Here is a 15,207-nt window from a genome sequence, read left to right as displayed (position 1 = left end):
TTAAGTTCTTCAATGTAACAATCTCTAGGGAGGTTATAATACACAAAAGAGTTTGTCCTAAACATTCACACAGGAAAAAGCAAATGGATGAAGAATATCTATTTTCTAGTATATCACATGCAATTATGCATTAGGACAGCTTATCAGTGTGTGAGTGTGTGTGTGTGTATATACATATATATATATATATATATATCACATGTGTTTTCATATACATATATGTGAATGTATGTATTGTGTATACATATATGTGTGGTTTGAATAATATATTTGTAGCATGGATAATATATTATGCTTTTGTGTGATGTATTAAATATACACACATATAAATATGCTTGTAGATAGTAAGTAGAAAAGAAGGGAAAGTAAGGAGATAGAGAGAAGAGAGGAGAGGAGAAAAAAGACAGATGGAGGAAGATTCTTACTTTTTAAAGGATGTTGAGAAATGTAGTTTTCCAGCTGGAAGGACAGAATGATCATGAGAGACAGAAGTTGTAAAGAATAGGGGAAGTCTAGGAACTTGGGAGCCCCAAGAATGGATTCATACCAGTAGTCAGTCAATTGAATAAAAAGGGTGCTATTAACATGAACTAAATTATAAGCATTAGCAGTTGGAACCTTGTTGGGATCATTAAATGGATTAAGACAAATATTGCTGCTGTACTGGAATACTGATTTATTCCACCTCATTCTGTTAAGTATTGATATGCAATTTGACCTTATATTATACAATTTCAGGAATCAGTTGTGCCACAGAAGATTTTGTAAAGGTACTACAAATCTGTGAGGAGGAACATGATTCCTTAATAGATAAGGGGGCTGATCAGAAGGGTAGTTTTCTCAATGAGAAGGTAGGACAAAAAGATGGGAAGTGGAAGCCTCACTGGACAAAGGAAGCCTGGAAACTGGATTCCCGGTAGTAAAGGTTCATCAGGCAAGTAGCCAGCTGTTTGACACAAAGGGTACTCATATCCTCAAATTAGTATAATCAGTAAGAGTCTTGTCTCTTTCACCTGACCTAATTCACCTGAACAAAATTTCTTACTATGCTTTCCCTTCTCTAATTCTTTTCCTTCTACCTCAACATTGCCTGGAAAACTGGTATTGCTTATCTCAAGGAGTTTTTTTCCTTCTGTTTACTTGTTACCTGTACCTGTAGAATGGATTTTGTTTCCAGGTAAAAAGAAGCTAATTTTTCTTAAATTACACTTGAACTATTTTTTAAAAATTAATCAACCTCTATGGGGATGGTCAAAGGAGTATCCTTGAAACAATATCAAAGTTAGATTAGATTAAATTTATGTTAAGGGTATTATCCCTCAACATGAGCAAGGGTTTTATTTCTATATGTAAAGATGTATATATATATATATATACATATATATATACACACATATATATGCACATAAATATGCATATGTACAAATGCACACATATATAAATACATATTTGCACATGCATTTAATACATGTATTAAATCCCATTTAAATTTATTTGTGTGCATGTGCACATTATATGTGCATTTATGTATTCATGTATATATGTGTGTATGTATATACATATATATGTATATGTATATACATATATACACATATATGTATATATAAATACATATGGAACCTGAGTGGTTAGAGGAATGGTGGTGCCCTGAAGAGGAATAGGAAAATTTAAAAGAGAATTGGTTTCAGGGAAAAGGGAAGAAGAAGAAGAAAGGATAGAGGAAATAACATTTTTAAAAGTACCTATGTTCTGGGCATTGTGATAAGTCCTTAGAAATTTTTCTTATCTAATTCTCACACCAACTCTATGAGGAAGGTGTTCTTATTATTCCCATTTTACAATTAAGGAAACTGAGAAAGGCAATGGTTAAGTGATTTTTCAAGCAGTATGTGGGTATGTATATGTGTGTATATACATATGCATGTAGATTGGACAAGGAAATAGGACAGAGGAAAAAAAGCTGGGTGCTCTCAAATTAATGTGAATTAATTTGAGATAATCATTTCTCTTAGTACTCAACATCTTGAGTGGATTTCTGTGAAGAATATGTTCCCTATGTTCTCATAGGGAACAGACTCAATAGTATACGCAGGCCTGATTGGAATACAATATGCACCATTGGAGGTTGTGTCCACATTGAAGAGATAATGGATCCATTTAAGCATTAATTAGAACCCTGTTTTTTTGTGCTGTGAAGTTTCTTGATTTCAAGATGGGCATCACATATACAATGGTAAGAATATGATGAGGACTTTCATGAGCAAGGAAATAACTTTTGGTATTAAAATTTATCCATTACACCATGTTACCTTTATCAATGAACTTTTTATGATCTTGGATTCTCAAATGTGACATTATCTCATACAATATATAACTTGGCCCATTCCTGAAAAATCTTGCTATTGCTTTGTTGCAGAATTAATTTCAGCTTCCATAGGATGCACAAGTTAATAGAGAAGTTCTAATAGACTAAACAAAGTAGACACAAATTTATTTTAAAAACCTTCTCAACATTTATTGTATATTTTAAGAGTAGTTGAAATATATCAGCAACCATTACAAAATGGATTTTTTTAATTTTAAAAGGAATACATTTCGCCAAAAATGGTACCGAGATACCCATTAGTAATGAAAACATTAGTAATGAAAACTTACATTAAATTAAATCCATTTGCAGCAGTTGCTGAGGATATCTGTCCTAAAAAACCTGACAATTTGCAGGTTGATATGTTATATTCTATCCAAATTTTATTTCTCCAATGTAAACTCCACTCCTCTCTTATTTTCACATTTTAATTTCTATAATTTTCTGTAATTACCTAAGTTCCTATTTCTTGGCATCCTGTAATATTTCAAAAAGTATTTTATATGAAAATATGACAAAACACAGTTTATAAATAGAGCATATATGTGTATATATACATATCTCAAGGAGTTAATCGCAAAGAACATAAATCACAATAACATTTGACCTCCATGTAAAATGAGAGTTACAACCACTTGTCCAATATATTTTTGTCCCATTACTTCTTTTTATAGCAGCTTTCTCAAACTGCTGACATGAATTAGATTGAACCATTTTTTAACTTTGTAACACAGAGAATGATACTTATTTGTCTTCATCCTCAAAACTTTCTCCTTAATCTGATAGGAACCTTAGAGATTGCCTAATTCAACCACCTCATTTTATAGATGAAGAAACTGAGGGAAGTTACTTGCCTAATGTGACATTGGAAATAAGAACTAGAACTGCAGCTAGCAGTCCAATGAGGTACTCTTCCCCTGTCCTTTGCTAATATAAACCCAATCTATTAATTAAACAATATAGTTTTTTTATAATTTCTATCAATCATTTAGAAAACATTAATCAGGCATGGTGCTAATCACTGAAAATGCAAAGTCCAAAAATGAATAGCCCCTCACCAAAAAACTGACTTTTTACTGAGGGGGATGGAAGGCAATCTGTACATATATACTGTATTTCCCCATGTATAAGATGCACCCTTTTTCAAAAATTTGGATCTAAAAATTGGGGGCATCTTATACATTGGTTGAAGATTTTTTAACTTGCATTTCCTTATTTTTCATGTTTGCTGTCTTGTGTTCAGTGTTTCCCATTTGTTACTGTTCATATTTGGTTATGTTCTGACCAGAAATGGCTCAGATAGTGCTGAATACAAGTTCAAAGTGATCCAGTTTGCAAAAATGAATGGAAATCATGTCACTTCAGTTACATAAGTTTGGTTCTCCTCCAACTGAGAAAACAATCTGAGATTGGCTACGGGAAGAAGAAACTACAGAAAATGCTACAGCAGAAGAAAGGACATGAGAGGCAAGGCAGCAAATTGACATGATTTAGAGAGGAAATTGAAGAGATGGATTGAAGAGCAAAGAGCAATTGGAATTCCTGTATCCACAAGGATAGTTCAGCATGAGGCAAGAAGAATTGTTAATGAAAAAGTTACTTATTTCAATGGAAGACACAATTGGTGCTTCAGATTCATGAAACCAAATGGACTAAGCATGCGTGCATGCACCAGACTTACCCAAAGATGCCTGAAAGCTATGAGCAGAAGGTCCTTGAATTTCATGATGAATAAAGTTTAATAAGTTTATGTAACTTTTTTTCAAATTTCAGGTCCCAAAATTAAGGTGCATCTCCTATATGGGAGTCATGCATGGGGAAATATGGTAAGTGTAGCTCTAGATCAGCTACATGAACTGCCAAAAAATTTAATTTTCCCAGATTGAAGGAGAAGCTGAAGGATCATGTTAGCAAGTATCTATAAAACACAGGGAAAGCTCAGGAAAATGTGGGTTCTGTGGACAGGAGATATAGGGTAAAGAAGAGGAGTAGAGGTTCAGAATTTGGGTGACTAGGATTATAGTTTCTTGAAGAAAAGTGAGGTGCATTTGAGGGGAGAAATAGTGAGTTCTACTTTAGAAATGTTAGGTTAGGTTTGAAATATTTACAAACATGAAATACCTAATAATTTAGGAACTTATCAACATTGAAAAATAGATCAGGAGAAAGTCTGGCTATATAGAGCTATGTCATCCATAAAAATGAAAACTAACAGAGAACAAGAGAGATTACTGAGAGAGAGAGAGAGAGAGAGAGAGAGAGAGAGAGAGAGAGAGAGAGATTAAAGGAGAATAGACAGTCCAAGATAGAGTCTTCAGGTATAACCACAATTATTGCTTAGTATGATATGAATAATGACTCAGCAAAGTAGACTGACAGTGATGCAGGCAGTTATGTACACAGGAAATGTTGGGATTAGAAACAAATTTGGGGGCAACTAGGTGGATAGAGCCCCAGTCCTGGAGTCAGGAGGACCCCAAATTGTTCAAATTTAACCTCAGATACTTGCCTAGCTATGTGACCTTGGACAAGTCACTTAACCAATAAATAAAAATAAAGTTTAAAAAAAGAAACAAATTTTGTAGAAGGAAAAATATTGTCTGTGCCTGACTGGGGGGATCCTCTATTATTCAAAGTGTCTCCATTGTTAAATATGAATTTGCCAAGGTGGGAGCGGCCTCAGGTCATTTCCCCTCCTCCAGCTTTCAGTTTCCAGTCTGTCAAACTTGGCCACTGATGGGTCAAATTTACATTGGTGTGACAATCATCTTTCACAGGAAATGACATGTTAGACTTAGAAGTCATGCACCTGGACAAGAAAAATCAGCAGGTACCTTTCCTGTTAGAGAATACCTATAACCAGATCACTCCCCAAGCTCCACCCCCTTGTCGAACCCACTACCAAAGTGCTTGAAAGTCAACTGGAAGAAAAAGCGCTCTCTCTCTCTCTCTCTCTCTCTCTCTCTCTCTCTCTCTCTCTCTCCCTCTCTCTCTCTCTCTCTCTCTCCCTCTCTCTCTCTCTCTCTCTCTCTCTCTCTCTCCCTCCAGCAACAATAGGGAGGAGTTAGACAAGTTGGAAGAGAATCAAATCAAGCCAACACGTATTAAATAAGGTCCTAATTTTTTTAAAAAAACAGCAAAAATAGTTTCTACTTTCAAGTTTACAGAATAATGGGGGATACAGCATGCAAGCAGCAATGTTCACAAAAGGGTTGTGTGTGTGTGCAGAATAAATTGGTGAAAACTAGCATTAAGGGAGACAGGGAATGTTCTTGGAAAAGATGAGGTTTTAGCTGAGACTTTCTTTTTCTTTTTCTTTTTATTGAATTTTATAATTGTTCCCCTAATCTCACTTCCCTCCCCCCATCCCCACAGAGAGGGCAGTCTGATAACCTTTATATAGCTTCCATGCTATACATTGACCAAAATGGAATGTGTTGAAAAAAATCATATCCTAAAGGAAAAAATAAAATATGAGATAGCAAAATAACATAATAAGAATTTTTTTAATTAAAGGTAATAGTCTTTGGTCTTTGTTTAACTTCCACAATTCTTTCTTTAGATATAGATGGTACTCTCCATCACAGATATTCTAAAATTGTCCCTGATTGTTGCACTGATGAAATAAACAAGTCCATTAAGATTGATCAGCAACCCCATTTTGCAGTTATGGTGTACAATGTTCTTCTCATCCTGCTCATCTGGCCCAGTATCAGTCCATGCAAATCCCTCCAGGCTTCTCTGAATTCCCATCCCTCCTGGTTTCTAATAGAACAAGTGTTCCATAATGTACATAATTGTGTTCAGCCATTCCCCAGTCAATGGACATTCACTTAATTTCCAATTTTTTTGCCACCACAAACAGAGCTACTATGAATATTTTTGTACAAGTGATGTTTTTTGCCCTTTTTCATGATATCCTCAGAGTATAGACCCAGTACTGGTACTGCTAGAACAAAGAATATGCACATTTTATTGCATTTTGGGCATAATTACAAATTGCTCTCCAGAAAGGTTGGATGAGTTCACAGCACCACCAACAATGTATTAGTGTCCCAGATTTCCCACATCCCTTCCAACATTGATCATTGTCTTTTCTGGTCATATTGGCCAGGCTGAGAGGTGTGAGTTGGTACTTCAGAGATGCTTTAATTTACTTTTCTCTAACAAGTAATGATTTAGAGCAATTTTTCATGACTATGGATTGCATTGATTTCCTCATCTGTAAATTGCCTCTGCATATCCTTTGACCTCTTGTCAATTGGGGAATAGCTTTTTTTAATGAATTTGATTCAATTCTCTATATATTATAGAAATGAGTCCTTTGTGAGAAATACTAGTTGCAAAAATTGTTTCCCAAATTACTACATTTCTTTTTATCTTGGTTACAGTGCAAAAGTTTTTAATTTAATGTAATCAAAATTATCTAGTTTGTTTTTAATGATGTTCTCCATCTCTTCTTGGTCATAAACTGCTTCCCTTTCCATAGATCCATAGATTTCTTACAATACTATCTTTTATGTCTAAATCCTGTACACATTTTGATCGTATCTTGGTATAGGTTATGAGATGTTGGTCAATACAAGTTTCTTCTAAGAAACCAGGTTTGGTATCATGACAGCTCCAAAAGAAGAGAAGATCCAGAAGGAGGGAACAATTAACAATGTCAAATGCTGCAGAAGGGCCAAGAAAGAGTAAGGTTGAAGAAAAAGTCATCAAATTTGGTATTTCAAAAATAATTTAGAAATTTTGCAAAAAGTAGTTTCAGTTTATTTATGAGATAAGAATAGAGTACAGAGAGATGAGCAATCAGAAGATAAAGTGGAGACAATAAGAATAAACAGTTTTCTTCTAAGAGTATCACTATGATATTGAGGAGAGATAAAAAAATAGATTGAGGGGAGTGATGATCAACCTTAATGAACTTGTTCATTCCAATAGGGCAACAATCAGGCACAATTTGGGGATATCTGCAATGGAGAATGCCATCTGTATCCTGAGAAAGAATTGTGGAGTTTGAACAAAGACCAAAGACTATTACCTTTAATTTAATTTGATTTAATTTTTTTATCTTATTTTTTTAGTTTTTTTGCAAGGCAATGGGGTTAAGTAGCATGCCCAAGGCCACACATTAAGTGTCTGAAGCTGGATTTGAACTCAGGTACTCCTGACTCCAGGGCCGGTGCTCTATCCATTGTGCCACCTAGCTGCCCCATATTACCTTTAATTTTTTTTAAATATGTTAATTTTGCTATATCTCATACTTAATGTTTCTTCCTTAAAGATATGTTTTCTCTCTCATCACATTCAACTTAGATCAATGCATACATACCATGGAAACAATGTAGATTGACAGACTGCATTCTATTGGGGGTAGGAGGGGAGGGAAGCAAGATGGGGGGGGAATTGTAAAATTCAAAATAAATAAAAATCTTTCTTTAAAAAAGGAATAGATTGGGGTGGCCAGGTGGTACAGTGGATAGAGCACCGGCCCTGAAGTCAGGAGTACCTGAGTTCAAATCCAGCCTCAGAAACTTAATAATTACCTAGCTGTGTGGCCTTGGGCAAGCTGCTTAACCCCATTTGCCTTGCAAAAACCTTTAAAAAAGAATGGATTGAGGAGACAGAGCAGTTAGATGAAAGGTTTCTTTTTGGTTTTGGTTTTAAGAAAGGGAAGATTTGGACATGTTAGTAGCCAGCAAGAAAGGAACTAGTGTACAGGGAAAGATCTATGTTTGTTATTTTAAATAATAACTAGTGATAAAGGTGGAAATGGTAAAATTCCAGTATATCTTATACAAACATAATTTAAACAACAACAAAATTTAAACAACATAACAAAAAAAAACCTGAAATTTGGTCAGTACTCCCTGAATAAAAATACCTATTTCCATCACTGATGATATAATCAAAAGTTTCGGGCTACAAAAAGTCCCTTGATCAATAAGCAGAAACTACTTCAGGAAACTGATCAATATTCTGAAAAAGACTCTCTTTACACCCTGTTTATAAAGTAGTTGAGGAAAGCCACAAGGAAACTTTGGGTGCCACACTGCAGTGATTTCATAATTATCTTAGTCATGTTTTCATTTAAAACTTTGATAAAGTAGTTGCAAGGAAACTCTCAGATTTTATCAGAGGAAATTGGTTAAAATTCCAGAGGGATGCAAGAAAACCAGAGGCTTCAGTCACAAAAAATACAAAAGAATTCTTTTTTAAGTTTAATAAGGAAGATAAGATAAATGGTTGATGATAAAAATCTATCACTACCACCACCCCTGCCAAAATGAAAAAGATATTCAACTTGGCAAACTACAGCCCATCTGATCTTCACCCTAACTGTCCCCTTTCCTTACAAGAGATAATTTTCCTCAACTGTCTGTCACATAGATCTGAAAGGCAGCACCTGCTGTCCCCTCTAGGTCAGGGAAGTATCTAAGATTCTCACACATGAAACTGTCATTCTCATGTTGTTTTCATTTTTCCCCAACTATATTGATAGGGGGATTTTTCTCTCCCACAAAAGCTGGTCTCAGAAATGTAATATTAAAACATGAAAAGAAATGAAAAATAAACTACCATGCTGTACAACTTGACTTTTTAGGGGATATACAAAAACTAAGAATCCAAAAAAGTATTCGAGAGAAAAGAGAAATAAATGCACTTTTTAAAAAGTGCATCTTTCATCTATCTCAGAGTCCTTCAGTCAAACAATAAACATTCTTTAAGTACCCATTATGTGCCCAGGCAATGTATGTGAAGCTTTGCCACAACAAAGGAAGGTAAAAGGCATTTTTTTTTCTCAAGGAGTTCAGTCTGATGGGGAACACAACATGTAAACTTTTCACAATAAAGCTACATGCAGAATAGTTTTGAAATAATCAACAGAGAGAAGGCACTACAATTAAAGGGGAAAAAGGAAAAGGAAGTCTTTCTTTGGAAATTGAAACTGTAGCTAGAATTTGAAAGTCAACTATCAATAAATATTTGTCATACACAAAATGAAAAGGGCTCTGTGCTAAGTGATACAGGGGAATAATAGAACTATAAAAACAAACCTCTGCTTCTAGGAGTTGAATCTATGTAGTGTATCAATATGTAATACAGATGAAATGTACAATAGATTTTCAGAGATGGGGTCATAAAGGAAAACTCTAGAAGAGTTGACTTTGAAGGATAGGAATGACAGGGAAGGAAAAGAAAGGAAAGCAATGAAAGTGATAAGGTATTAGAGAGAGAATAGCACTTATAAAGCTATAGAAGTAGGACACTGAATTGTGTAGTAGATCAGTTTGTTTAAAATCAGTCAATAAATAAACATTTATTAAAAGCCTATTATTAGGGGAGGCTAGGTGGCAGTGGATAAAGCACCGGCCTTGGAGTCAGGAGTACCTGAGTTCAAATCCAGTCTCAGACACTTAATAATTACCTAGCTGTGTGGCCTTGGGCAAGCCATTTAACGCCATTTGCCTTGCAAAAACCTAAAAACAAAAGTCTATTATTTGCCAAGCTAGGCATTGGCACTACAAAAGAGGAAAAAAGACAATCCCTGACCTCAAGAAACTCACAATCTAAAAGAGGAGACATCAACCAAACAACTTTATACAAACAGGCTATATGTAAGGTAAATAGGAAATAATTAATCAAGGGAAGTCACCAGAATTTAAAGGGTTCAGACAGGTTTCCTGTAAAAGTGAGATTTTTATTAAAACCAGAGGTAGCAATGAGGAATCAGAGCATTCCTGGGAAGGAATAAATTCCTGAAGTCAATAAAACAGAAGAAATAATGGAGAATAAAGTAGAAAAATAAGATGGGTTAGATTGTAGAAGATCTTGAATGCCAAACTGAGTTTGGACTCCATCATAGAGTAAAAGGAGAGCCATTGCAGACTTTTGAGTAGGAAAAGGACATGATTGAAAGGATATTTTAAGGAGATTAAAAATATAATTGTATGTAGGATGAAGAATGACTCAGGAAATTGTGTTCTGGGTGAATTCGAAGGGGAAGGTCAACTAATAGACTACTGCTCATGTATGGGGTAATAAGAACCTAAACTAGGGTATTGGCATGGGTGTATAAAGGGAGAAAAGGTGGAACAGGTAATTTTATTTTCTTTTGTTTTTGCAAGGCAATAGGGTCAAGTGACTTCTCTAAGTAATTATTAAGTGTCTAAGTTCAGATTTAAACTCAGGTCCTCTCGACTTGAGGGCCAGTGGTCTATCCATTGCACCACCTAACTGTTTCTAGTACAGACAATTCTGAAAAAAATTGACAGGATTACCAATTGCTAAAAGGATTTAATCAGTTGGGGAAATTTCTCATTTTAAGCAACAAGCAACTGAAAACTAAAATAATCCAAGGAAAAAAAACAGTGGTAGAACCAGGAATAAACTTAATTACTCTGGCTTTGCCTATGAACTTATTGGTAGATTGCCCTGTGCCCTCTATTGAAGTCATCACTTTCTTAGTTCAAGTGGAATATTGGGATGAAATGAGACACTTACAGTCATTGGACAGTTAACAAAAGCTTTTCCACATCCATGATGTGTCAAGGAGAGAGTGACACTTAACTTAAAGGCCTAATCTTTATTTGGAAAAGTATCTGGTTATTTAGGGTAAGATGTGATGAAAAACATGGTGATTTGTGGTTTCAGAAATCCATGAAATGGAGAGACCCTGATTTTACATGAATGGGATGCTTTTATGTCTTAAGATGTTTCAGGACAACAGGAGTCAATTAGGTACCAGACTCTATTTCCTTTGAAAAATGAATGTCTGCTGAAGGAGGGATGGAGGAAGAATGGGATTAATCTATGCTGTAGGGAAGTGTAGGTCTATATCAGTCCTATCACATCCTTTATGATATATTATTATTTCAATTGTACAAACAATTGTCAAAAACATCAGCTTAAAGGATTTTCTTCAATAAGCTATTTGAAAGATGATATTTTATTCCCTAATCCTGTTTAATATGTAGTGAGACATAAAATAAGTAAATAAGTGATTACCAAGATGTTTGGTACTGTCATGGGGGATATCTAGCTCCAAATAGAAGAGGAGATTTTTTTTCAAAGGATAAAGTCCTCCTATTTGCGGATGACATGGTGATTGCATCAATAGTGGATGCTATTTGACTCTGAGTCAGAATTCAGTTTCCAAAAATTTAAAGTTATGAGTCATCTAAATGGCAACAGAAAAGTGGACCAAACAGAGATGGACCAAATCAAGCAATAATATATTAACAATAAATAGTAATAAGAAGTTGTGTAAAGGATATTTTCCTCCAAAGAATGGAAGGTCATACAGCAAAAGCAAGGAATAATAGGTAGTCCAAATCATCCAATGCATTCCATAAAATTCAAGAGCTGTAGGAAAAAGAGCCTTAGTACATTTGAGTGTGTTTCCTATAAAGGATATATTAGAATCATAACCAAGAGATTACCCAATGAAAAGTCTTAGATGGATTGCAAGTTGCATCACTGAAAGAAAAAGGCATATCAATAAGATTGAAAATTAATTATATTATAAAATGAATCATTCTTTTCAAGTCTGTTTATATGAATCACCTGATTAAATATTTAAAATGCTTCAGAATAGTGAGGAGATATGTTTTTGTGAATAGATGTTCATGATTAAAATCAGTTAATACAAGGGTCTTTCTACTTTAATCTCTGAATATATTGTGAGCCACCATACTAATTCTCAATTCTTTCTAAAGATACACATCAACACAAGCTAACAAATCATAAAAAAGTACTCACAGCTTAGTACAATGGAGGAAAATTGCATAATATAGATACATCTCCATATAGATGAATATAGATGTGTATATATTACTCCATGTGATTGTTTACAAGTGTACATTTGTGTATAATGTAGGTGTTTGTGTGTGTTGGGTTCAGTAGGTAAAATGATTGAATTTTCTTGTCACCCATATCAAATCACCAATTTTATTTGCTTTTATGCCTTTGAACTGATTTATAGTTAGTATGTACCCCAGAATTGAATAATGTCTTAACAGTTTAGGAATTAATCTAGACCACCTGCTTTTCCTACATCCTCTCTCTCCTATATGCTAATTTCATAATTGTAATACTCAGGCTCAGTATTTGGAAGTCTGTAAAAGAAAGTATGGGAGAGAAGAGGTATTAAACTGACTACAAAACTGAAGGTCTACAGAATTGTTGTGCTGACCTCATTACTATATACTTGTGAAATCTGGACAATCTACCAGCACCATGTCAGAAAACTGAACTGCTTCTATTTAAATTGTCTTAGGAAGATTCTGAAGATCACCTGTCAAGAGAAGATACCAGACATTGAGGTCCTTTCTTGAGCTTAAACTGCCTGGCATTACATTACTACAGAGAGTGCAAGTACAATGGACTAGACATGCTGTTAGAAGGGTAAACATACCCTAAGGTGGTGCAGCGGATAGAACACTGGCCCTGGAGTTAGGAGTACCTTGAGTTCAAATCCAGCCTCAGACACTTAATAATTATCTAGCTGTGTGACCTTGGGCAAGTCACTTAACCCCATGCCTTGCAAAAAAAAATGCTAGATGTATGCTTGCCAAAAAATTATATCCTGGAGAACTCACACAGGGCAAGCACTCTCAGGGGGATCAGAAGAAGTGGTACTGAGACACCCCGAAGGTCTCATTGAAGAATTTTACACTTGATTCTACAGCATGGGAAACACTGGTATAGGACTGCCCAGCATGGGGTAGGTGCTGAACTCTATGAGGAAGGCAGAATTGAAGCAACTAAAAGGAAATGTGACATTCATAAGTTTAGAGTACCGAACCCAGTTGTTCACATGGACTATTTTGTGCCCAATCTGTGGTAGAATATTTCAAGCTTGTTTTGGTCTGATCAACCACAGTAGGGACACACCGTAATTTGTCTCAAACATAGTGATGTAATTTTGTTCTTCTTCAATAATGAAGGACAAGAACCAACCAACTAATACTCATGCACACTTACAGGTACACAGAAAATAAGCTAATACATTAATCAATCTTTTTTCTCTCTCTCTTTTTAGCATATCTGATGAAATTGTGAAGCAATAAATCGATGTCAGTAGCCAAGGTTTTGCTTTTTTTTTTAAATAAGTATTTGTTAAACACCTACTACATGTCAAGCACTAAACTAAGGCCTATGTATGTATATATATATATATATATATATATATATATCATTTGATCTTCACAATAGTCCTGTGAGTAGGTGCTATTATGATTCTCATTTCACAAATGAGGAAATTGAAGGGAAAGGCAATTTAAGTGACTTATCCACCAGAATCTCATATCTAGTGTGTGAAGTCAAATTTGAACTCTGTCTTCCTGGCTTCCAGATTTAATGTTCTACCCATTATTTAATCTGGCTTCCTCTAAAGCAATATTTAACTATCACCAAGCCATCATCTCTTTATTCTATACTAGCATGGATCATTGAGAGACAATGGAATATGTAAACTTGTTCTTCCACTTTATCCAACTGTATTTTTTTCTTCCTATTAGCAGGAATTTTAATCTTTTTTATGTTGTGGGCACCTTTGGCAACCCGATGGAGCCTATAAACCCGTTCTCAGAATAATACTTATAAATGAATACAGTAAAAAAAATCACAAAAGAAACTGATAATTAAATACAGTTATCAACATTTTTCAAATTCATAGAGTCTTAGTAATTTATTCACAGATCTCATGGGACTTCAAGTAATAAGCCACAGACAACAGAATTTGTCATTAAAATTAAGAACAAGTTGGAAGAAGTCTATGGAGAACACCAAACAATCATAGGATCACTGAGGATTACATCTGGAAGATATTTTCAAGAAATTTGGGAGGGGCGGCTAGGTGGTGCAGTGGATAGAGCACCGGCCCTGGAGTCAGGAGGACCTGGGTTCAAATCTGGTCTCAGACACTTAATTATTACCTAGCTGTGTGACCTTGGGCAAGCCATTTAACCCCGTTTGTCTTGCAAAAAAAACTAAAAAAAAAGCAAAAGAAAGAAATTTTGGGGGCAGCTTGATGGCACAGAGGATAGAGCACTGGTTTTGTAATCAGGAGGACCTGAGTTCAAATCCAGCCTCAGATACTTAATAATTATCTAGCTGTGTGACCTTGGGTAAGTCACTTAATCCCATTGCCTTGCAAAAACCAAAACCAAAACAAAACAACAAAAAAGAATATTTTGTCCTACTCCTTCCCTTTAGAGGTGTGAAAAAAATTGGTCAAATAAAGTATTTATTTAATACAGAGATGTATAGTTTATTGTCTTAAGTGATTCCTGAAAGATGAGGGACCTTCAGTTTTCTGTGACCATCAAGACCTGTGAGAAGAAAATATTTTAAAATTGTGTGCCATTAATAATAATAATAATAATATCAAATAGCTAACATTGACATATCATTTACTATGAGCCAGGCACTATGGTAAGTACTTTATAGTTATTTTCTCAGATGAGAAAACTGATGAAAATATAATTTAAGTGACTTGACCATGACCATACAATTAGCAAATATCTGAGATCAAATCTGACTCAGGTCTTTCTGAATTCAGGTCTGGCATTCTATCCACTGGCATGATTGAAAGTTGGTTCTTCAGGAGGCTTAAAATGATATAACATAAAAGAAGAATATTTTTCATTATTATTAAGAGTCCTTAATGTTATTTTAAACATTTACTTTTGAAACCAGAGATTTAATGAATTGATTAACTAATTAATTATTTTTGGCATAGTACAATGATTGGAACAAGCAAGGAAAGTTAACAAGACAAAAACTGGAAATTAATATTGTCTAGAACCCAAGAGTCAATTCAATAAATATTTATTAAA

The sequence above is a fragment of the Macrotis lagotis genome, chromosome X, assembly GCF_037893015.1.
Source record: "Macrotis lagotis isolate mMagLag1 chromosome X, bilby.v1.9.chrom.fasta, whole genome shotgun sequence".
Lineage (NCBI taxonomy): Eukaryota > Metazoa > Chordata > Mammalia > Peramelemorphia > Peramelidae > Macrotis > Macrotis lagotis.
This window is presented reverse-complemented; position numbering follows the sequence as displayed.